The 25,690-nt window shown below is 40.4% G+C and overlaps 1 long non-coding RNA gene across 3 annotated transcripts in view; it reads left to right on the top strand.

The window, feature by feature from the left end:
* Nucleotides 1–25,690, top strand: part of LOC107982745 (uncharacterized) — a 159,480-nt gene that overhangs the window by 112,163 nt on the left and 21,627 nt on the right. For all 3 annotated transcript variants that reach the window (XR_010006166.1, XR_010006157.1, XR_010006173.1), the window contains one exon: nt 3,262–3,322. This is a non-coding gene — a long non-coding RNA (uncharacterized LOC107982745). The remainder of the gene's footprint in view (nt 1–3,261; nt 3,323–25,690) is intronic.

The following is a 25,690-nucleotide window of genomic DNA, read 5'->3' as shown; positions in this document are numbered from 1 at the left end:
AGACGAGGGCATGGAGCAATGTATTCAAATTGTAGGAAAAGAGATTCCACCTAAACATTAGAAATAACTTCCTGACAGAGCTGTTCAATAGTGGAATATGCTGCTTCAGAGTGTGGTGGAGTCTCTTTCTCAGAACATTTTAAAGCAAACACTGGATGACCATATTTTGTGAATGCTTTGATTGATGGCAGGGGGTTGGTGTTGAGGCCTGGTCTGAGGAGAAGGGGGACACTTTGGTGGTGGGGTCTTGTGCTCCTGAACTGGAGCCTGAATTAGAGCCCCCCCCCCCAATACTGTAGTGTGTCAGGGAGAAAGTAGCTTTCATCTGGATGATGGGAATTGCCTTACAGACAGATCTGATTTTAGTAAGAATGTTTCCCAGGACACCCTGCCAGAGGCTCTTCCTGACCCTGAGAAGGAGGTGAGGGAGGTGGAAGATGCTGGATTGTTGCCTATAACTCAGTGCCTCCAGTTACCAAGAAATAGTACCAAGGAAAGACAAATAAGGTTTTCCCAGAATTTGAAAGATAAACAAAGGGATGCCAGGTGTTAGACTGATAGTGTTTCCATGGGAACGAAATTGGTTTCTTAAGTTAGCCCCTTGAGTTGTTCTGTGTAACTGCAACTGAATTTGGCCTTGTTTTCATGTCATGTTTTCTTGCTTGGTATTGGGGAATCACATTTTGAATACAGTTCTTTGTTTAAGTTCTATGGATTTTTGGCTGTACTTTCAGTATTTGACTCTGCTGCTTGCTGCATCAAAAATACTTGTAACCTATATTTTGGAATGATTTTTGAAGCCAATATTTGGGATGTACTTCTCCATTAATGTATACCTTGAAAATTCTTTGCTATTTTGTACTCTGGAATGTACTACTGAACTATCTTTTCTATAGAACACTCTTTTCTTTAGTAAACTTTAAATCAGTTGATTGATTTCTGTTGGCAGAGCTATATTTGGACTAATTAGTTCCTCATTTTGGGTGAAAAGGTATCACATAGGTGGCTGGACTGCAACAGTTGAACTGGATGGCCCTGCCAACTCTATGATTCTATTATTTTTTATTTTAAATATTTATTTATTTATTTATTTATTAAAATAGACATACATTTGTAAGTGTTTTTTGCTTACAGCGCGATATTTTACGCTATTAGTATTTCTCTATCATTTCTAACATGATTTCTTTTCTTTTCTTTAAGGGGTCATAAATTAATATCCGCTTCCTCCATGTCTAAAGTATTATCGAATCCCCTATATACATTTTTAGTTTAATTTTACTTTTTTATTGAGATGTTGAATCACTGGTTGCCATTCATTAACAAAGTTCTCTCACTGTTCTCATCTTAAAAGTACAGTTCTTTTATCCATTATTAGCAAATCTATAATGTATTTTTCCCATTCTTCTAAGGGAGGTATCTTTGAGGTTTTACAATATCTAGCATATACTATTCGAGCTGCCACTGTCATGTAAAATAAAATTCTACTATTTTAAGCTGACTTCATGTATACATTGATGGCAGGTTTAGGGACAAAAATTATGGATTATATATGACCCATGTAGAAGTCGTGTCATCCAACAGAGAAGGGACAGTGCAAGTGTCAACTCAAGGAGCTAATACTTAAATCATTGCACTACACCAGCTCTCTTCCTTATTCTACACAACTATTAGACATATTGTAGCCCTTTACAGTTTTGAGTATGGCAACTCTAATTAGAATACCAAATCAATTTCAAAGCAATTGCAGAATTATGAACTTCAGACTAATCTAGTCTCAAGAAGAAGGAAGCAATTGAACTGAAAGATTAGAGTTGTTTTATACCTGGGTCATTAACGTTAGGGACAAGTTAACTGGATTAACATGACACAAGAAACATGTTAATCATTGGGCTGCTGCAGATCTTCAGACCTCAAGAGCTATAGACGTAGTATTATCACCACCCTTGGAAGGAAATGCTTTACTGCCTCCAAGTAAAGCACACATGTATGTAAAGGTGATATATGAAGGGGGCATTTCCAGTTATCATGACATTGCCACTGAAAAGCTAATTTAGGGTGAATATTTATTATTTATTTATTTATGATACTTCTACCCCACCTTTCTCAACCCTGAAAGGGACTCAAGGCAGATTTATACATCGGCAACTATCTGATGCCTTTAAAATCAGAGTACAATAAAATAAACATTTAAAATGGAATTATGGAAATAATTAACAACACTAAAAACATTTAAAAACAATACCATCACAATTAATTACATGATCCACAAATGTAGTCTGGGCTGTTCCAATAGCCATTTGCACATCATTTTGTATCTATTTACTGCACCAGTTCTCTTTCCTTTTCTGTCATGCAATATTACCTCATATTAAGGAATGAATTTCTTTCAGGTCCCATTTTGGGATGAATTAGCCATATTCTGAGTCAACATATAACATAGTTACTCTCTAACATTCCAGCCTCTTCGAATGTTGCATTGCTAATCTCCAAACAAAAAAAGATTATAAAATATCCATAATTGTAACATAAAGGTAAGGTAAAGGTTTCCCCTGAAACCTGGGGGTTGGTGCTCATCTTCATTTCTATAATTGTAACATATAAGAGAAATATACACCCAAACCTAAATTTGTACAACATATGTATAACAGAAAAATATTTGTAAAAATTGACACATTAAACAAACATATGGGCAGAACATACTACAGAAGAAAAATAAACTTGGATGCAAATTACATACTACATGCTATTTTTATTTGCAATTCTATAGTAACTCTATGGGGCCAAGTCTGGATCAGGACAAGTGTGCATATGAAAGAAGTTTAGGTCTTCCTGCATCTGTTTTCAGTCTTAAAATTCATCCCTCCCGTTTCATTGCATAGAATCCAGATGGGAGAGATTTAAACTCTCCTCCCTATCAATGAACATTACTCTTGATCCAAATTGAGGTTGCACAAACTTACTTTTGAGTTGTAAAAAAGGATTTTAAGCTGCATAACATGTGCTTAACATATTGTGTTCTCTGAGGTGTACGACGTTATCCCATAGGCAGGAGGGAAGGGGGAGTAGAGAAAAGTGGGGGAAAGCATCCTTAATAGTGAGGACACAATCTACCCTGGCAAGATCCATCTTCAGGGGTAGCCAGTTACCCCACAATGTTTCCTATCTTCCTCCATTTCCTGCTGCTGTCTTCTATCAGAATTCAGAGGAACACCTGACAACTGACTTTTCTCTTCTTTTTTTTTTTTCATGCTGGTGGCACAGATTTCAATGCACAGTCACTGGACTCCAACATTGGACTCCATTGCAACAGCGTATGAAGATGGTGAGAAAACTATGTTTAAATAGGTTTGAGTGGGGCATTTGACATGAGATGGGCTTAAATTTTGAAATGATACAGTGCATTTGATTTCTACAAATTCAAAGTGTACCAGAAACCCCACTGCCTTCTTTGATTGATAGTGGCACTAAACAAGCCTGCAACTACAGATGCTATCAATGACTCTAGTACTCCTTTCTGCCAAAAGCTGCTTTCACTCTTGTTTCCACATTTATTTAACTACATAAGCATACTATTTTTCCTTGCTGAGTAAGCATTCTCTTCTATGCTTTTCCTTAGGCTTGTTCTGAAAGATCATGTTAATTTGGTTTGAACATGGCTTTCTATTCTCGGATACTCATCACCACTGCCTTTCCAAACTGTGCCGTTTCCCTGGACAGAACCTCAGGGCCATTTTTCATGTACATTCAGCCAGTCTTGTTTCTTTTTGGTGCAGCTGCTGCTGCAGCATCAGCATTAATGAAGGGTTGTGCCAGCAAAGAGTTAAAAGCTGTTCTTGTGTTCTTACTGGGTTGTAAAAGGAACTGCTGGAGCTGATCAATGACCACTGTTAAGACCTGGAAACCAATTATAAACTTGAAATTTGTGATGAACAAAGCTCTGAAACGCTGGAATGAAAACTACTGAATTAGTTCAGTTCATTAAAATCATTAATAGTCATGAAATGAAAACCACCAGAGTCCAAAAAGGCTTAATGCCCTATCCATATTAATTAGATGGGAGCAAATCTGAAGTGAAAAGCAGCACATGCTTTGTAGAATTAGCAATTGCTCTCTACAGACTACACAGATCTCTATTAAAATTCAGTTTAATTAAAATTGATCACGTTAAGAAACTGATGTGGTTAATTAACTGAATTCCAAGACTTCTTTTCATACATTCCACAGATGCATTGTATGCCACCTTCCTGGGTGACGGCTTGTGTTGCGGAGTGAAAATCTTGATTTCACAGGTTAAATCTCGCATCTTCCATGGGGCCCATCTGGAGTGACCTTTAATGTAAAAAGGATAGATAACATCTCTGGACTGAGAAAATCCCCATCCAAAATAAATGCAGCTTACTTCGGTTTAAATATTTCTTATTGAAAAATATGTGCACCTAAGTCTACCGATTTCTACCAGTGAAACCCCCAATCCTAACAAGAATATAAGTAACAGATGTCAAAATACACAGTTTGCTGGATGATTCCAAAATTCCGACAAAACACTAGAATGCATGTGTCTTATAGAAGGATCCATTTGTTATTTATTTGGCCCAGTGTGGAGTGTAGGAGATAAGGAATTCCTAGAAATGGGTCTGTGTCCTGGCCTTTTAGCACATTTTTGTCATGGCCTGTGAACAATCAGAAATGGTTAAAAACCACTTTTAGACACTTATATAAGTATTTGGATCCTACCTTTCAGTCAAAAAAGCTCCCAAAATAGCTTATAAATAGTTAACTTGACATTCCCTTCCTTGCAAACTTACAATCTGAGGGCTCTTCCACACAGCCATATAACCCAGAATATCAAGGCAGAAAATCCCACAATATCTGCTTTGAACTGAGTTATCTGAGTCTACACTGCTATATATTCCAGTTCAAAGCAGATAATGTGGGATTTTATTCAGCTGTGTGGAAGGGGCCTGAGTAAGACAAGGAAAAGGGGATACCAAAGGGAAGTAATATAATTTATCAGATGCTGGTTGCTTTTCTTTGCCTAACGAAAACCAAAAAAGGGGGCTCTCACGAACCACTGGGGCGAAGGCATTATGGAGCTATGCCGGGTTGCTCTTCTCTCCCTCAAGAGGCAGTTGGAGAGCCAGAACAATACATTCAATATATTCCTTAGCTATCTCTCAAACCATTGAGAAACCATTTCTATACTTTTTACATGTGAACCTTCAGCACACTGTGAGTCAAACAATAGTGTGTATAAATAAATATATTTTAACTGGCACCTGAATGAAAAGGTTGCAAGGGACAGCCTGGGCTCAACAGCAGTATGTGTGAAAAGAATCTTGAAGTCCTTGTGGACAACAATTTAAACATGAGCCAATGGGATTTTGTCCTACGTAAATAGGAGTATAGCGTCTAGATCCATGGAGGTCATGCTCCCCCTCTATTCTGCCTTGGTCAGACCACACCTGGAATACTGTGTCCAATTCTGGGCACCGCAATTGCAAGGAGATGTTGACAAGCTGGAATGTGTCCAGAAGAGGGCAAATAAAATGATCAAGGGTCTGGAGAACAAGCCCTACGAGGAATGGCAGAAAGAGCTGGGCATGTTTAGCCTGCAGAAGAGAAGGCTGAGAGGAGATGTGATAGCCATGTATAAATATGTGAGGGGAAGTCATGGGGAGGAGGGAGCAATCTTGTTTTCTGCTGCCCTGGACACTAAGACACAGAACAATGGCTTTAAACTACAGGAAAGGAGATTCCACCTGTTCATTAGGAAGAACTTCCTCACTGTGAGAGAGAGCGGTTCAGCACTGGAACTCTCTGCCCTGGAGTGTGGTGGAGGCTCCTTTTTTGGAGGCTTTTAAGCAGCGGCTGGATGGCCATCTGTCCAGCATGCTTTGAATGCGATTTCCTGCTTCTTGGCAGGAGGTTGGACTGGATGGCCCATGAGGTCTCTTCCAACTCTATGATTCTATGATTCTAGGGCTGGAAATGATCATGTGGTGTTTAGTTATGCAACCATCTTAGTTGTGCAGCTAAGAAATGTTTCCTGGCCAAACCTCCCCATCCTGACTTTGCAAGTAACAAGTGTCTGTTCTCCTGCTGATCAGCATGCTTTTGCTAATTCCTCTTGTGAGTGATATCTGGAGTGAAATCAGAAACAGATTTCCCTGTCACAAGTCCTCTTCTCATCAAAGATCACTTGGAGGAGGAAGGTGGCAACATCTGTCGGCTATGCCCAGTTGACAGGAAAAAAAAAACCTCCCACTGCTTGCAACAGCTGCGCTACTTTAGTCAGGATTGGGGAAGTTTTACACTCTTTGTGTATTCCCTACACTCTTGAATACATGGGGATCATGAATACGAATTCCGGGTTACAGATTTTTAACTATGATTGCAAATTCAAGTCTACATCTATAACAAAAGATGTTCTGTCATTTGCTGTAGTTCTATTCAAAATTGAGGTACTTTGAGACACTGAATTATTTTAAATCATAGGTAATTTAGTAGTACAGAAGGAATTCCTCTAAATACCTAGGTCCTGTACAATATAAAGCATCTCCCAACCATGCACTGGATTTCCTATATGAATCCCCTGCATACCTGTAAATAGGTAATGAAAATGTGGAACCTGCCTGCATGCTATGTGTCAAAACACATATAATTTGTCTCACAGTGGCCACAACTAAGAACAGCCATTTCCACACTAAGAGATTTATGGCTGCATTTACCAAGAAGTGCTTCAGTCAAATACTTTGACTATCATCCCAATTCTGCTTTCAATGATATGTGATGCACATATTAACATATGCAGCCCACACTCAGTAACTATGAGAAATCTGTATCATGTACTGAATTAGGTGGATTGAACCAGTATATGCAAACTGATGAGTTATGCAACACCTCCTATGTATTGTTGTATGTTTTCCGGGCCGTATGGCCATGTTCCACAAGTATTCTCTCCTGACATTTGCCCACATCTATGGCAGGCATCCTCAGAGGTTGAGGATATCTGCCATAGATTTGGGCAAAACATCAGGAGAGAATATTTCTGGAACATGGCCATACAGCCCTTAAAACATACAACAACCCTATGATCCCAGCCATGAAAGCCTTTGACAACACCTCCAATGTGCTATTATCCACTTCTGCCCAAAAGGTAAAATTTTGAGGAAACTGGGGATACTGGAAAAAATCATTCATTGCAATGGCCAAAATAGATCCAGCAATATTCGCCGATCTGTTCAAAGATTTGCAAGTCACTTGTTCTTACTTAAACATTCATACTAATATCATTTTTAATCATTGCTGTAGCACTGTTACTTGACTGAATCCCATTAAAAGCTATTTATTGCTTCTTTTGATAATAGTTAAAAAGAAATGTAATTAAACTAAAGTAATATATGATTAAGATCTTATTAGTGTAGTGAAATCTGTGCTTTGAACACACAAGGCCATAGCAAAGAGCTTTTTAGCCGTGCACTACTTTAGGTTTCCACTGATTTTTTTCCCAACCGTTGCCACCCTCTGCCTTGTCTTTACATCTCACTGGAATTGCTGGCATATGGATGACTTCTAAATCACCAGTGACCAAACATGTTACATTTTTGGCCTGTGAATAAGATGACTGTAGTTCAAGCAATGTAAAAGGCACATGTTCAGTCAGTTTCCTGTTCCCTAAAGGCACAAAGGCTTCATTCTAATCATAAGGAAAACAAGGCTACCAATACTGATGAAATGTAAAACTAAATGCTTTTAAGGGCTCATCAGGAAATTGAAAATTCGCTGAGATTTAATGCCTGGATGCAAAGCTAAAGGGAAAAAAACCAAAGTTTACTAGTTTGTTTTCTTATTTAAGATCAGATTAAAAACAACTATCACGTTTAGTTGTGTTCAATTCTGGGCATGAGAATTCAAGAAGGATGTTGACGACTTCCGGTGAGCTATGATGGCGGCGGGCCGGACCTTCTGAGAGCTCCTCAAGGAAGGTCACCGTTCTAGACGACTGGGTAGAGCTTTGAGCTCCCCTCTCCCTGGGGATTGAACCAGGGGGGGACGCAAGCCTCCACGACGATAAGCGGACACTAACAGGCCACCCGGACAAGGTGGCCTGGAAGGCCCCGAAATCGCAGAGGGCGCGGGTCGTCAAACGGGAAGTGGAGGATAACCCCCCCCCCCCCAGGAAACCGCCAGCCTGGCTCATTTTTAAAAGAAAGAAATTGGAGAAGAAGAAGCCGTGTGGCAAAGAGGAGACTGTAAGTTTCCAACAAAAAACTTTCTTGTCATTTGGGAAAAATACTGGACGGGACTTTACAGAACTATAATACACCAACCCCTTTAAATGGGATAAGACAAACCAGCAAAACTCCAGGGGGTAACGGAAAGGAAGGACTGTACTTGAATGATTTTTAATTTTGAGCTTATAATTGAAATAAGAAGACTGATAAACCCTTTCCGCAGACTTCAGATACTGACCTTGAAGGCCATACTGCCTATCGCCGCTCTCCTTCCTCACAAACAACTCAAAAGCCTGGGAAACACGTCAGAGGAGAGATTCTGCAAGGGCTCTCTCCGATCGACGCGCGGATAGATTAGAAGGGCTGCGCAAGGAAGGAACGACAGAGGCGGCCGGATAAAACAGTCCGGGGGGAAACAAAGCCTGAATGCCGAGTGCTGAAGGAAGACTGGGAAGAAACTAACCCGGCAAGGCTTGTCTCGCAAAAGACAATTGTACAACTAAGAAGGGTGGCAATATTATGGCTAGCAGACCAATAGATTTAAGAAACGACTGAGTTGCGGGATGAAGAGACATCTGATTGGAAAGGAAGAGAGGAGATTTGAGCGGATAGGATCAATTACGAATGCAATTATGGACGGAAAAGACTAATTAAAGAGACATCAAGAAGACAGAGAGGTTTAATGGATTAGGACTGCAAGAGTCTGAAGCGGGCTGACCGACCAACGGAACAACAGACAGAAGAGAATGAGAGAAGAAGACAGGTGAAACCCAGAAAGACTCTGACAGGAGCAAAAGTAAGGACAGAGAAGATACTAAAAGATATGAAAGGGCCAGTCCTGACAAGGAGACCCTCACAATCGGAAGAGATAAGTATGCGTGATATTTTGAAGGAGATACAGAAACTAGCAACATCTAATGAAAATTATCAAAAAGAACTTTTTGCTATGTCAGAGAAACACAATGAACAACAAAAAGAACTTTATCAAGAAATGCTAGATATGAAAAAAGAAATAAAAGAGGAAATTGGTCAATTAAAACAGGAAATTAAAGTAACACACGACGAAATCTTAGAATTGAAAAAGGCAAAAATAAAAATAGAAAAATCTCAAACTAAAATTCAACAAAGGGTAGAATACTTGGAAGGGAAAAATACTAGACTGGAAAAAATACAGGAAAAGATGGAACAAAAAGAAATGGAGTTCCAATTACGTTTTAGGAATATAAAAGAAGAAGTAAATGAAAATATTAATCAAATTCTAACAAAACTACTGGCCGACTTACTACAATGTTCTGAACAGGATATGGGAAAAGAAATTGATAGAACATATAGAATTCAGACAAACTATGCAAAAAGAAACAAAGTCCCTAGAGATGTGATAGTGCACTTCGTGAAAAGAAGAATCAGAGACGAAATTTTGTTACAAATTAGCCGCCATCCCCTAAAATATAAAGACACCAGAATTATAATACTAAAAGAATTCCCCTTAACTACGTTAAGTAGACGTAGGAAATATTTCTTCCTGACGGAAGAACTTAGGAAACAGAAAATAAGATTTCGATGGGAAAAAACAGAAGGGGTGATGGTCACATATATGAATGAAAAGCATTGGATCACCTCAGGGGAGAAGGCTAGAGAATTTTTTAAGAAAATAAAAGAACAAAAAATAGGAAAACAACCGGAGAGTCCTCCGGCCAAAGAGAAAAAACCCAAGAGGGCGAGATACTACTCCCCGGACGACCCGGAGACGAAGGCAACCGCTGACCCTATGGACTCGGACTATAATGACCAAGAGATAGAGGAGGAAGAGGAAATTAAAACAGTGGAAAAGCACAATGATGAATGACTGGAACGACTGGAACCGCCAAATTAAATGTGTCACGAACAACATTAATGGACTTAATTCTCCAATTAAAAGAAAAGCTGTAATAAACTGGTTAATAAAAGGCAAATATGACATTGTGGCTCTCCAAGAGACTCATGTTGCACAAAAACACACGTCTCACCTATAATACCCTAAACTGGGCAGGAAATTTTACTCAGCTGATGTTAAAAAGAAAAGGGGAGTGGTATTATATATCAAAGATAACATCCCAGCAGAACTAAAATTCAGGGATATGGAAGGCAGATACATAGGAGTCGAAATTATGATAGGGAACCAAAAAATCTTGATCTGTAATGTTTATGCCCCAAACGGCCCAAAAACACAATTTACCAAATATCTAAGAGAACAGATTGTAAAAGCAGAGAATGAACATATAATAATCTTTGGAGATTTTAATGGAGTTTTGGACTGTAACTTAGACAAATCAAAAAAGGGTAAGAGATCAAAAAAGGAAGATAGAGGAATCTTGCCTAAAAATATGATCATGATGAAAGAGGAATTCAATCTGCAGGACATCTGGCGGTACCACAACCCCACAAAGAGAGATTATACTTTTTACTCGAGCAGACATAAATCTTGGTCGCGAATCGATACGGTCTGGGCAATCAACTCAATTGCGACCAAAGTTTCCGATATAAAGATATTGGCTAGAGACAAATCAGATCACAGTCCAATTGAATTACTTCTAAATTACAAACCAACCAGTTTCAAATGGAGACTGGATGACAATCTAATCAAATCAGAAGATGATATAAATAGATATAAAGAGTTGACCAAGGAATTTTTTAAATTTAACACTTAGGAAGACACAAAAATCCAAACAATTTAGGACACATATAAAGCCGTAATAAGAGGCTATTTAATCCAACAAAAAGCCAGAAGAAACAAACAAAAATTTCAAAAAATAAATGAAATTGAAAAAGAGATTGAAATAAAAGAAAAACAGTTAAAAAGGAACCCAAAGTACAAACTAACTCAAGAACAACTAATTGAACTGAAAAAAGAAAAAGGTCACATTGAGCTGGAGGACATGGCCAGGAAATTAAAATTTATTAGACAAGATAATTTTGAGAATGCCAATAGGCCGGGAACCTGGCTAGCTAGGAAAATAAGGAAAAAGCGACAACAACAACAAATAACAAAAATAATAGGGAACGATAAAATCTGCACTGAAGACGAAAGTATTATTGAAGAATTTCACCAATTTTATATTCAACTATATAAAGAAAAACAATTAGATCAATCGAAAATAGCCCAATACATAGGTGAACAAAAACTGGAAAAAATTACGGACACACAACGAGAGCTACTAAACAAAGAGATCTCAGAGGAAGAAATAAGGAAAACAATAAGATCACTGAAGGGGAATAAGGCACCGGGACCAGATGAATTCTCGGCGTGTTTCTATAAAACATTCCAAAACGAAATAATGGCCCACCTCAAAATTATAATGAATCAAATACTACAAGGCCACGAAATCCCAGAATCCTGGAAAACAGCCGGCATAATTACAATTCCAAAAGAAAACACCGATCAGACAGAAGTAAGAAATTATCGCCCGATTTCTCTTCTGAATGTGGGCTATAAAATATTCACGGGAATTCTAGCAAACAGATTTAAAAACTTTTTAAATTCTTGGATTTCGGAAGAGCAGACAGGATTCTTACCCGGCAGGAAAATGGGAGATAACGTAAGATGCATATTGGATATCATCGAATATTATGATAAGAACCATCAAAAAGAGCTGGCACTTCTATCAATCGATGCGGAAAAAGCATTCGATAATTTGAACTGGGGATTCTTCAAACTGCTTTTTAAGGAAATAGATATTGGCTTCCACTTTTACAACGCAACAGACAAATTATATGAAACGCAATGTGCAAGGCTAATAATTAATGGCCACTCCTCAAAAGAAGTTAAGATCGAGAAAGGAACCCGACAGGGATGCCCTCTCTCGCCCCTTATTTTTATATTCGCGTTGGAGGTTCTCTTAAGAAATATCATAGAATCATAGAATCATAGAATCATAGAATAGTAGAGTTGGAAGAGACCTCATGGGCCATCCAGTCCAACCCCCTGCCAAGAAGCAAGAAATCGCATTCAAAGCACCCCCAACAGATGGCCATCCAGCCTCTGCTTAAAAGCCTCCAAAGAAGGAGCCTCCACCACAGACCGGGGGAGAGAGTTCCACTGCCGAACAGCCCTCACAGTGAGGAAGTTCTTCCTGATGTTCAGGTGGAATCTCCTTTCCTGTAGTTTGAAGCCATTGTTCCGTGTCCTAGTCTGCAGGGCAGCAGAAAACAAGCTTGCTCCCTCCTCCCTATGACTTCCCTTCACATATTTGTACATGGCTATCATGTCTCCTCTCAGCCTTCTCTTCTGCAGGCTAAACATGCCCAGCTCTTTAAGCCGCTCCTCATAGGGCTTGTTCTCCAGACCCTTAATCATTTTAGTCGCCCTCCTCTGGACGCTTTCCAGCTTGTCAACATCTCCCTTCAACTGTGGTGCCCAGAATTGGACGCAGTATTCCAGGTGCGGTCTGACCAAGGCAGAATAGAGGGGGAGCATGACTTCCCTGGATCTAGACGCTATACCCCTATTGATGCAGGCCAGAATCCCGTTGGCTTTTTTAGCTGCTGCATCACATTGTTGGCTCATGTTGAACTTGTTGTCCATGAGGATTCCAAGGTCTTTTTCGCACACACTGCTGTCAAGCCAGGCGTCCCCCATTCTGTATCTTTGATTTCCATTTTTTCTGCCGAAATGAAGTATCTTGCATTTGTCCCTGTTGAACTTCATTTTGTTAGTTTCGGCCCATCTCTCTAGTCTGTCAAGATCATTTTGAATTCTGCTCCTGTCTTCTGGAGTGTTAGCTATCCCTCCCAGTTTTGTGTCGTCTGCAAACTTGATGATCGTGCCTTCTAACCCTTCGTCTAAGTCGTTAATAAAGATGTTGAACAGAACCGGGCCCAGGACGGAGTCCTGCGGCACTCCACTTGTCACTTCTTTCCATGATGAAGATGACGCATTGGTGAGCACCCTTTGGGTTCGTTCGCTTAGCCAATTGCAGATCCACCTAACCGTAGTTTTGTCTAGCCCACATTTTACTAGTTTGTTTGCCAGAAGGTCGTGGGGGACTTTGTCGAAGGCCTTACTGAAATCCAGGTAGGCTACATCCACAGCATTCCCTGTATCGACCCAACTCGTAACTCTATCGAAAAAAGAGATCAGATTAGTCTGGCATGACTTGTTTTTGGTAAATCCGTGTTGACTATTAGCAATGACCGCATTTGTTTCTAAGTGTTCGCAGACCACTTCCTTGATGATCTTTTCCAGAATCTTGCCTGGTATCGATGTGAGGCTGACCGGACGGTAATTGTTTGGGTCGTTCTTTTTTCCCTTCTTGAAGATAGGGACCACATTCGCCCTTCTCCAATCTGCTAGGACTTTTTCCGTTCTCCAAGAACTCTCGAAGATAATTGCTAGTGGTTCTGAAATAACTTCCGCTAATTGCTTCAATACTCTTGGATGTAGCTGATCTGGCCCTGGGGACTTGAATTCGTTTAGAGAGGCCAGGTGTTCCTGGACAACTTGTTTCCCTATTTGGGGTTGGATTTCCCCCAATCCTTCGTCCATTCCATGTTGCTGAGGTTGAAGATGGCTTTCTTTTTGTGAGAAGACCGAGGCAAAGAAGGCATTGAGCAGTTCTGCCTTTTCCCTGTCCCCTGTCGCCATCACCCCATCTTCTCCTTGCAGAGGCCCTATCGCCTCCTTTTTCTTCCTTTTTCTACCAACGTAAGCAAAAAAGCCTTTTTTGTTGTTTTTTATGTCCCTGGCAAGCCTGAGCTCATTTTGTGCTTTAGCCTTGCGAACCTTTTCCCTACAGGTGTTGGCTATACGTTTGAATTCTTCTTTGGTGATTTCTCCCCTTTTCCACTTCTTGTGCATGTCACTTTTGAGCTTTAGCTCAGTTAGAAGTTCTTTGGACATCCATTCTGGCTTCTTTGCACTTGTCTTATTTTTCTTCTTTGTTGGCACTGTTTGCATTTGCGCCTTGAGTATTTCACTTTTGAAAAACTCCCATCCTTCCTTAACTCCCTTGTTTTTTAATATTGGTGTCCATGGAATGCCGCTCAGTAATTCCTTCATTTTTTGGAAGTCAGCTCTCTTAAAGTCGAGAATGCGTGTTTGACTTGTCTTAGTTTCAGCATTCCTTTGTATTGCAAACTCCAGGAGCACATGGTCACTTGCCCCTAAGGATCCAACCACTTCAACTGTATTGATCAGGTCTTCCACATTTGTTAAGATTAGATCAAGAGTTGCTGATCCTCTTGTTGCCTCTTCTACCTTCTGGACCATAAAATTGTCTGCAAGGCAAGTGAGGAATTTGTTGGACTTTGTACTCTTGGCTGAGTTTGTTTTCCAGCAGATATCGGGATAATTGAAATCGCCCATGACTACTATATCTCTTCTTTGTGCCTGTTTGGTCAGCTGTTGACACAAGGCTTCATCAAGTCCTTCATCCTGACTCGGAGGTCTGTAGTAGACACCCACGACAAGATCTTTTTAAGTCCCGGTTCCCTTGATTCTTATCCAGATGCTTTCTAGCTGGTTTCCCGGATTACAGTCTTGCATTTCTTCTGCAACGTAACTGTTTTTGACATATAAAGCTACTCCCCCTCCTCTCCCTTTTGTTCTATTTCTGTGAAAGAGGTTATAGCCCTCAATGGCTACATTCCAGTGATGGGAGTCATCCCACCAGGTTTCAGTGATGCCTATGACATCGTATGTGTGGTGCTGTGCTAAGAGTTGGAGTTCGTCTTGCTTATTTCCCATGCTCTGAGCGTTGGTGTAAAGACATGTAAGCCCCTGTGACCTCCCCTTGAGCTGTTGGGATTATTGTGCTCTCCGTACTTGGTCCTTGCTGTGTTTGTGCAGCCCTCCGTTTAGCCTTTTGGCGGTTCCCTGTGGTCGTGGGTAATATAGTGTTCGCCAGGCTCTTGTTCCCCTCCCCCAGTGGATCTAGTTTAAAGTGCGCCTGATGAGGTTTGTGAGTCTGTGTGCAAAAAGATGTTTTCCTGCTTGTGTGAGATGCACCCCATCACTTGCCAATAGGCCATCCTCTTGGAAGAGTAGACCATGGTCAAGGAAGCCAAAATGCTCCTCTTGGCACCATTTTCTGAGCCAGTTATTGACCTGTACTATTTTTCTGGCCCTTGTAGAGCCGTGTCCTACAACGGAGAGGAGGGATGAAAAGATCACATTTACATTATACAGTTTTAGCTTTGTTCCCAGAGCTCGAAAATCATTTGTGATCTTTTGAAAAGTATGCCTAGCGGTGTCATTGGTACCTACATGAATCAACATAAGGTGGGGAGGGTGATGGGGCTTTAGGAGCCTGCTGAGCCTCTGAGTGATATGGTGTATTTTTGCCCCCGGGAGGCAGCATGTTTCTGGAGCCATCCCATCGGTCTGGAAATGATGACTTCCGTTCCTCTAAGGAGGGAGTCACCTACTACCAAGACCTGTTTCCTTTGAGGATTGACAGGGTCCCTTTTGTGCAAGACAGTGTGTATGTCCCCTGAAGAGTGTTCCTGTTGAAGTGAATCATGCAGGTGTAAAGTGTTGTCCTCCTCCTCAACATCCCCAGTGCATTCATCAATGACAATCCATTGAGATACATCCGAGAGCCCATTACTCTCCCAAGGATGTTCCTGTTGCTCCTGGTCTACGATTGGGGATGGAGCATTTGCATGATTACATAAGTGTGAATGTGGTGATGCACTGTCCCCTTCAGGGCTATCCCCTGCGCATTGATCAAGGGTGGCCCACTGAGTGGTATCTAAGAAACTGTGGTCCTCCACAAGATGTGTTTCCTGATTGTATGTTAATGGTGTTAGAATTTCAAATCTGTTGTGTAAATGCAGCTGAGCAGAGGAGTTCTGCGGAGGCTGCCTGGTCCTGTGTCTCCTTCTATGGGTGACCTCCTTCCAAGCCTGAGGGTTGTCTACCTGTGAGTTGATCTCCCCATAAGGTTCCTGATCATGGTCATGGTGGTGTTGGTGTGATGCAGGCTGCTCGAGTGCCTGAATGTCCTTAAGGGTCTTAATACGGTGCTCGAGCTGTTTGATCCTCTGCTCCATCAGAGTCATCTGTTTGCATTTGGAGCAGATGTAGTTGACTAGTTTTTGTGTGAAAAAGCAGAACATGCCACAGCTGGTACATGTGGTGGCAAGTATTTGCTGTTGGTCCATCTCTTGGTGAGTGAAGTGACCGAGGAGGATTGTGTGTGATATGGGCAGAATGCTATCCACCTTCCTGTGTGTGTATTTTTAAAGTTGTTTTGTTTATTGTATATACTGTAAGAATGTGTTTTACTGTAGTGGTGGGTTCGCGAGCGCCGCTGGCTCAGAAAGCTTCAACAGGAAGCCAACACTTTCAATAACAATAGCCTTGCCTCACCTTCCAAACAAAAGGTAAAAGAGTCCAACAAACACAGGTTTTTAAGGCTTTTAAGGCTATCTAAGAAAAGAGTAGGCAATCTAAGAAAAGAGTGCACACTCTCAGGTTTTTAAGGAATTATTAGACAGGCCTTACCTAAACCAAGGAGCAAGCTGCTTTCCTGCTTCCTCTCCTCACCTCTGCGTGAACTCTGACAAGGACCTAAAAGGAGCAAGAGTAAAGCAAAGGGACTACAAATTGAGAGCATTTGCGGATGACGTTATTTGCATTATCGAGGAACCGAGGAAAAACATACAAAAATGGATAAACAGACCGGAAGAATTTGGTGAACTAGCGGGTTTCTACCTTAATAAAAAGAAGACAAAAATATTAACTAAAAACATAACAAAATTAAATCAAGGAAAGTTACAAGAAAGTGTAGGCATTACGGTGACCCCCAAAATAAAATATCTGGGAATATGGATAACGCACAAAAATGCACACCTGTTAGAAAACAATTACTTCGAAAAATGGAAAGAGATAAACAAAGATTTAAAAAAGTGGACCAATTTGAAAATATCCTTACTGGGGAGAATTGCACTAATAAAGATGAACATCCTCCCAAAAATGCTATATTTATTTCAAAACCTACCCATTATTCGGAATGCCAAAATATTCAATACCTGGGATAAGGAAATTTCAAAATTCCTGTGGAAAGGGAAAAGACCAAGGATCAAAAACATGATTATGACAGATGCAAAGACCAGAGGGGGATTTGGTCTCCCCAATCTGAAACTATATTTCGAGGCCTCTGCCTTGGTATGGGTGATGGAATGGGCCCTTTTGAAAAACGACAAACTGCTAGACTTGGAAGGATTTGACTTACGCCGAGGCTGGCACGCCTATATTGGATATGACAAAAGATCTATTGAAAAAGGATTCGGAGACCACTTTGTGCGATCTCCAATCATGAAGATATGGGAGAAATACAAAAAATATATGTACAGGAAAATGCCGATGTGGATCTCTCCTCTAGAGGCCAATCAAAGGAAACTCTTGGGATGGCAAGAATGGCCAATTTATAAAGAAATCTTAACAAAAAGAGGGGACCAATTCCAACTGAAAGAACCAGAAGACCTAAAAAAGACTTATACCAAACTATCATGGTTCCAATATGCCCAAATAAAAGAACAATTTATAAAAGATAGTAAAATAGGCTTTAACGAAACGGAAATGATCTGGGACAAACTACTCAGAAATGGGAAAAAAGTATCACACTTCTATACAATAAACTACTGGAATGGTCGACAGAGACCGAAACAGTTAAGGCCTGCATGGTGAAATGGGCCAGGAATATTGGAAGACAAATTAATTTTGAAGAATGGGAACAAATCTGGAATAAAAAATTAAATTACATTTACGCGACAGACTTAAAAGAAAATTGGTTAAAAATCTTTCATAGGTTGTACATCACACCAAAAAAATTAGGCTTAATGTACCCGAATGCTCAAAACAAATGTTGGAAGTGCAGAAATCAGGTGGGCTCATTTTACCATGTATGGTGGTCATGTGAGGAAACCCAGAAATTCTGGAAAACTATTTATACAGAAGCTCAGAAAATAATAAAAAAGACTTTCCCTTTAAAACCAGAAAGTTACCTCCTAGGAATAACCGATAAAGATACAAACTTTAATAGAAATGAAGATATATTATTTACATATATGAATACAGCGGCAAGAATCTTATTCGCAAAATACTGGAAAACACAGATTATTCCAAATATTGAAGAATGGCTGAACAAAATAGACGAAATATATGACATGGATTCATTAACCTTTTTGGTTAGACAACATAAAGGAAAGCCAATGAAACGTACGGACTGGTCGCACTATGAAGAATACAAGCAACAAAGAAAGAAGAATTAATTCATAGAACAATACACTTTGATCGGCACCACCACACTACCAGGAGAAAGCCATCCAGTAATAATTGAAGAAGGGTAAAGAAGTGACTAACCATACCAAAGTGACGAAAATGGAAGACTGAAAAAACCTTTATCCCTTTTCTCTTTCCCCTTCTGCTCCCCCTCCCTCTTTTTTCTTTTTTTCCGTTTTCTTTTTCCCCTCCCCCTCCCCTCCCTCGTTTTTAGTTAACTGTATATAAAAAATCTTTCAATAAAAATTAAAAAAAGAAGGATGTTGACAAGCTGGAATGTATCCAAAGGAGGGCCAACTGAAATGATCAAAGGCCTAAAGTGGAGACCATGCCCTATGAGGAGCAGCTGAAAAGAGCTAGGGATGTTTAATCTGCAGAAGACAAGGTTTACAGGAAATAGCCATGTTTAAATATTTGAAAGGCTGTCATAAGGAAGAGGGAGCCAGCTTGTTTTTTTTCCTGCCCTAGAGACTAGGACTTGAAGCAATGGGTTTGAATTATGGGAAAGGAGATTCCACCTGAACATTAAGAAGAACTTCCTGACTGCAAGAGCTGTTCAGCAGTGGAACTCTCTGCCTTGGAGTACATTCCTTCTTTGAAAGCTTTTAAAAGAGGCTGGATGGCCATCTGTTGTGGGTACTTTGAATGTGGTCTTCCTGCATGGTAGGCAGTTGGACTAGATGGCCCATGTGGTCTCTTCCAACTCTATGATTCCATGAAATCCCAGCAGATACTAAGAGCCCACTGTACAGAATAATACAACGTAAATTTAATAAAACTTAGAGGAGATTTGAAGTGACACATGACTTGCTAGTCAGCATAGTGGGGTGTGATGCATGACCTCAGTGTAATTTTGCTTCCCCTGGGGCAGTCCTGGCTGACTGAATCTAGTAGGAGTGTACAAATATCTGACTAACCAATTATAACTTCCTAAAATAACTGATCAAACTCCCCCACATTTGATGGCTGCCAGGACCTCACTGGAGTAAAATTCATGAAGCTCTCAACAAGCCTAAAAAGGATGGTCAACCCCCACTATCTCAGAACAGGAGGAAACTATCTGTGATACCACCTTCCAAGAGGGATCAATAACCTGAAGGCAACAGATGCTAATTATGTTTAGAAGTAAAGCAGGGTAAGACATGGTTAGTACTTTTAAAGACCAGGTAAGGAATACCAAGTGCTGAATTTTGAAGTAAAATTTATTTTCTTAAAGAACCCAATTAAATTAATTGGGTCACTTAAGTTGAAGGTGACATGGCACATGCACACACATATACACACATGTGGGTGTGCATACTCCAGACAGGAATCCATTCCAGGTATCAATCTGATATTTAAAGTATCTGTCTAAGGCACAGGACCTATTCTGGAGATAGGTGAAGTCCTTGTAACATCTCCTGTAAAGATCAGAATAAAAATTTGGTGGATCAGCCACCCCATTGATATGTATCCCACTAGCCCCATTGCTTACCAGCTGATTACAAGTAGCAAGAGGCTCATTCAGAGCCATCTCTAAGATAAGTGAGTCTCATGTTTTGAGAAGCACCTTGAACTGGGCCTGGAAACCTGCAAGGAGCCAGTGTAGTAGTCGCAGAAATACATGCATAATTGCATATACTTTTGACTCAAAAGAGCCATTAGGATTTAACATCAGCGGTTGATTTACAGAACAGACTCACATAAAGTATCACACACTAGACAAATATAAGATACCTAGAAGAATCACCAAACACAACTGCATGGGACTTCTCACACTTGTGGGGTTGAGTTGTCTTTCTTACCCCCACCCTATTCAGCAATGCCACAATTAAAATAATTAAAGAGAACTTACAAAAAGACAGGAACTCACAGTCTTATATTATAGATACAAAACACTTGTTAAAAACTAAATATAATAAATTGCATCGTTTCCCTTCATTTTATGCTTTAAAAGTCTTAATCAAATCCATTTCCAGTTCTAATTTTATTATTCCTCTTTTTTCCTTTTGACCTCCAATAAAACGTTTCCATTGATCAGAGTAATAAAACTATAAATTATTCTATGAAATTAGACACAGGAAAGGATAGAAAAGATTTTTAGAGTAAATGGTGCTTGAGCAATGGGAGGGGGAAAAACCTGTAATTAAACACCAACAATGGCCCTGATCCAATGAGATATACGTAATACAAGTGCAAAAATCTATTTCCAACGGTGTCTTTTCTGCAATACAATAGCACAATGCGCATCTGTGCAATACCAAACTTTCAGCTCCTAGCTCAGTCTTCTATGTGTAGCAATGAATTACTAAGTCCCACCTTGAACAGAAGCAGAACTGTCCAATCAATCAGGATCCCTGCTAACATAGTTTCCAGGCCTGTAGCGAGGGGGGGGGGTAGGGGTTCAACTCCCCCCCCCGGAAATTTTTTAGGTTAAAAAAAAAGCTGGTTTACTCATGAATTTTAACTGGTTAACCAAATCCCCATGCTAAGTCTATGAGACATAAAACATTAAGAGTCCCTCCAGGCACTATCTCAAGCAGATATTGACAGGTCTGAACCCGGGGGGCGGGTGGGTCAGGGGTTCAAACCCCCCCCCCAAATTTTCAAAACCCCTCCCGAAATTTTTTTCTGGCTACGGCCCTGACAGCTTCCCTGATCATGCAATGGAATCTATTTTCATTAAAGCAAAGGTAAGCAAAACACAGTGCTGATCAACAAGACAAGGGGAGATACTGAAGAGGGAAGGGAGACAACTATCTTTTTCTAGTGAATCATCTCTTCTCATAATTTGTCCATAGTGCAACAGTCTGTTTAGACCAGGGGTCCCCAAACTAAGGCCCGGGGGCCGGATGCGGCCCTCCAAGGTAATTTACCTGGCCCTCTCCCTCATTTATAATATTTTTATATCCGTTTTAATAATATAATATATTGTATATACATATAATACTGATAATAATATTATCATTTTATACAATACAATACTAACAATAATATCATATAATAATATTAATTATATGTTATATATTACATATAATATTACAGTATAGTTCAATATAGTATGATGCCAATATTGTGCTATGCTAATAATATAATATATTGTATGTACATACAGCTGCTCTGAGTTCCCTTCGGGGTGAGAAGGGTGGGATATAAATGTAGTAAATAGATGTAGTAAATGAATAAATAAATAATTTTGGACTTAGGCTCGCCCAAAGTCTGAAATGACTTGAAGACACACAACAACAACAACAATCCTAATTAATCTGATTATCTCATTGGCCAGAAGCAGGCCCACACTTCCTATTGAAATCCTGATAGGTTTATGTTAGTTAAAATTATTTTCATTTTTAAATATTGTATTGTTCTTTCATTGTTATTATTGTTGTTTTGCACTACATATAAGATGTGTGCAGTGTGCATAGGAATTGGTTCGGTTTTTTCCCCCCAAATGATAATTCGGCCCCTCAACAGTCTGAAGGATTGTGGACCGGCCCTCTGCTTTAAAAGTTTAAGGACCCCTGGTTTAGACACTGGAGAAAGTTCAGGCCTGATTTGCTCTTTTAACAGTCTGTAGTAATCATAGAGCTGTTATCCAGCACCATATTTAAAATGACTTAAGATTTCCTTGTCTTTTCTTTAAGATTCTCTTGTAAACCTGCCTTCACATTTTTGTCCTTGGGCCCATCTGCATAGGCCACCTGGGAGTGAATGGACTCTGTGGCATCCACACTTCACATGGACATCTCTTGCATCAAAAAGAGCCACAGGATACTCTGGAGCTTCGTCAGTGGAAACATTTGGGCCACTTCCTATTTAGAAGCATTCGCCCTAGCATCCTGCTTTCCATGAGGCCGGGCAGTCCAAGGATAGGGGGTGGCCCTTAGCTTCCCCAATTGGTCTAGGCTTTGTGGCAACCACCAGGCATGAAAATGGTGTTGGTCACTAGCAATTATAGGTGGGTCGATGAGGTATTAGGGAAGAAAGGGGGAAAGGAGGGAATGATTCCTCATCTTCCTCTGCCTTCTCTCACACAACTTCATTTCTCTGGCTATCATAACTATAGGCGCCAAGTAGGAGCATCACCATTTTCATACCTGGTTGTCACCACAAAGCCCAGAATTACAGGGGCAAAGTAAGGGTGGCAATCCTGTAGTGCCAAACTGGTTCTGGCACTGCTGCACAGTGTGGATGCCATCAAGCCACCAGGCCAGCTCAGGGATGTGCAGTGTGGACACTCGCCAGTCCCTGTGTGGACCATTGTGAGATCTGATCTAGAGACTGATCAGCATTGCCATTTGTGGCATATGTTAATGCGCCCCTTGACTTTCTTAAGTAATCATTTCATATCTGATTTTCTTCTGAAACTCTTTGGTGTCTTCCATCATCCAATGTATGTTTGCAATGTGATTTAAAATACAGGCAGAGATGAATGCAATGGTCCTGTGGTTACTGCAGTCCCTGATGTCCTCTTTATTGAGGACTGGAATATATATTGTTTCCAATCTGTTGGCCATTTTTTGTTTTCCATATGTGCAATCAATTTCTTCCTGGACCCCAGCACATAATCTTTCGGGTTTTTTCCTTCTATGTCCATAGTTGGTGCATAAATGTGGATTACGGTTATATTGGTAGGTTTGTCCTGAAGTCTTATTGATACAATGCAGTCAGACTACTTTTGTTACATTTCTCCTCATTATTAACACCCCATCTCTTTTTAGATCTTCATTTCCTCTCATTCCTGTCCACTTACTTAGCTTACTCACCACAAGTATTGCAATGATTGTATGTTCCATTTCTTGGTTTTGTAAAAAAAATTCTCGCTTCCTCTAATTCATGTGTCTCACATTCCATGTTCCTATAATTTGTGTTGCATGTCTTCCTACTTTCCTTTCACCTCCTAGCACATCAAGAGACGAATATCCTTTCAGCATGAGTCCAGATGCTTCATTCACCACTGCCATACTCACATTTGTCCTCTGCTTTACAACAGCAGTTCATTGAGCACTTTCCAACTTGGAAGTGTCATCTGACACTGTCTCATATTTTCTTTTCAATTACCTCAGCATGGATTTTCATGGTAAAAGACATTCAACAAGGGTTTACCATGTCTGCATTTACACAGTCCTAAATAAGTGTTAGCAATTGTGCCATTTTCTCTTATCCTCTACCAGTGTCACCCCCTTCCACTGCATTTAGTCTGGCTTCTCAGGAAAAGCCTGTCTGATGTGGGAGACCCTAGCAACAGCTCAGCAACCATCAATGTAGCTAGCCTCTTGACTTATAGGAACACAGTCCCACCATAAATTAGTGCCATATTTTGATATTTGTATATCATGCAGGTAGTGGGCCATGAAAGGGTTACATGCAATCGTACATCCCATTAATTTCTCACTCAGAAACTCTAGAGATAGAAAGCATAAGGTGGGATTTTTCTTAGCTTTTTTACATGTAAAGCAGAGGTGCACAATCTGGTGTCCAAGCTGTTGACTCCTTTTTACTGCCTTTTATTTTACAAGAGCTCCTGTTCTTTGAATAGCCACAGCAAATGCAGATATTCAACAGATATAGTCTTCTCAGAAACAGAAGTTCCATAAAGGTTTGAAGCAACTACTTGAAAGTATTATGTTCAGCCTCGTCCCCATATTCCTTTTACAAAAGAGGAATAATCATACTGATGTCATTCAGTGTTACTATCAGGAGTACTGAGGTGCATTTTAAAAGCAGCTTGTTAATATTATTGGCTTTAGTCTACATTTTTCAGCATCCCACAGAAACATGGATGGTGAAGAAACCAATGGATGCCTCAACATGTGTTGTGACTGCGCCTTCGGGGATTATGGTTGATGGGGATGGAATTCGAAGAGGAAGAAAAAACCCTCGTGATGAGGGTTCACTGGAGGAGTTGCGCAGGAAGCGACTTAGAGAGCTATATGGGGGATCTTCTGAGGAAGATTCAGATGGGGAGATGGATTCTGAGGAACAGGTGGTGGCTGGGGAAACGGGCACTGAATGGGCACAGCCACCCGAGATGTCTGGGGATTTGGGGTCTATGGATACTTCTGAACCTGGGGTTTCTGCAGGAGCTGATCCCAATTGGGATGCTTGGAGAAGGGAGGATGGTTCTTTAAGTGTTCATGGGGCTAAGTGTGGGCAGGATGATTGGGACTCCGACGAATTGCTAGGTACTCCAGATCCACGAGCTCTAGCTGTGTGGAGCTCAGACTCTGAGTAGATTTGGGACACCTGGTGTTTGGGTGTGAGTGTTTGGTCACCCAGGAGGAAGGGGAATAAAATGGGAATGTTTGGCCACTGCACTTTGCGTGTGGCAAGGTGTTGCTGAGGCGCCATTGGGATCTCTGTGTTTCCATGAAGACTGGACTTGGACTATGATTTGAATCTGCTGTTATCACCTAGCTTGGCTCTCGCTGTGTCTTATTGTGGACCTGTTTTGGATGACTGCACCCTCTTCAGACCTTGGATCGGAATTTGACCTTGCTACTGCCTTCGCCCTGTGATTGATGACTACTATCGGCTTTTGACTCCTGGCTTGCTCTTTGGACACCGCTGTTATCTCCTGACCTGACCTTGGAATCCCGGACGACGTCTTTTCTCCATCCTTTTGGAGCCTTCGGCTTTATCCACATTGTGGAAGCAGTCTACTGCATTCTTAGTTTGTTTGTTTGTTTTCTGACCAATTTGGTGTTTTCTTTTGGGAACTGTTCCTTTGAAAACTACAGAGCCGGCTGGCAGGGCTTGGACTCAGAAAGTGCAGTTTGCACTAAGTTTGTTTAGCTTTGTTTTTATCTGCTTGTGTTGCTGAATTATATTTTTGTTTGAACTGCTCTTGAAGCACTGATAGTGAAGTGTTTCAAGGTTTTTTCTGTGTTAACATTACTTTTTGACTTATCTGCTGAATAAACTCTATTTTTGTTCGCTAATTGGCGTCTGACTCTTGACAACATGTTTAAATCTCTAAGACCACCACAAAATTTGATGTGAATAACCATTCATTGTTCAAACACATGAAATTAAACAATAGTAAAAGATCTGTTTCCTGTTGAATTGTCAGCAGAGTAGTGGTTTTAAATTTAGTTTAATATCCCAGCTTCTACAAAATATAAGATGTATTTGCATAACAAAATACCAGTGTGATAGGGATTTATAGTTTTGAGCCCCTATTTCCTGAAGCCATCTCACACGGCACAACTATAAT

This window comes from Anolis carolinensis, chromosome 1 (assembly GCF_035594765.1).
Source record: "Anolis carolinensis isolate JA03-04 chromosome 1, rAnoCar3.1.pri, whole genome shotgun sequence".
Lineage (NCBI taxonomy): Eukaryota > Metazoa > Chordata > Lepidosauria > Squamata > Dactyloidae > Anolis > Anolis carolinensis.
Note: the sequence above shows the minus strand (reverse complement) of the source record. Positions and strands in the feature narration are given on the sequence as shown.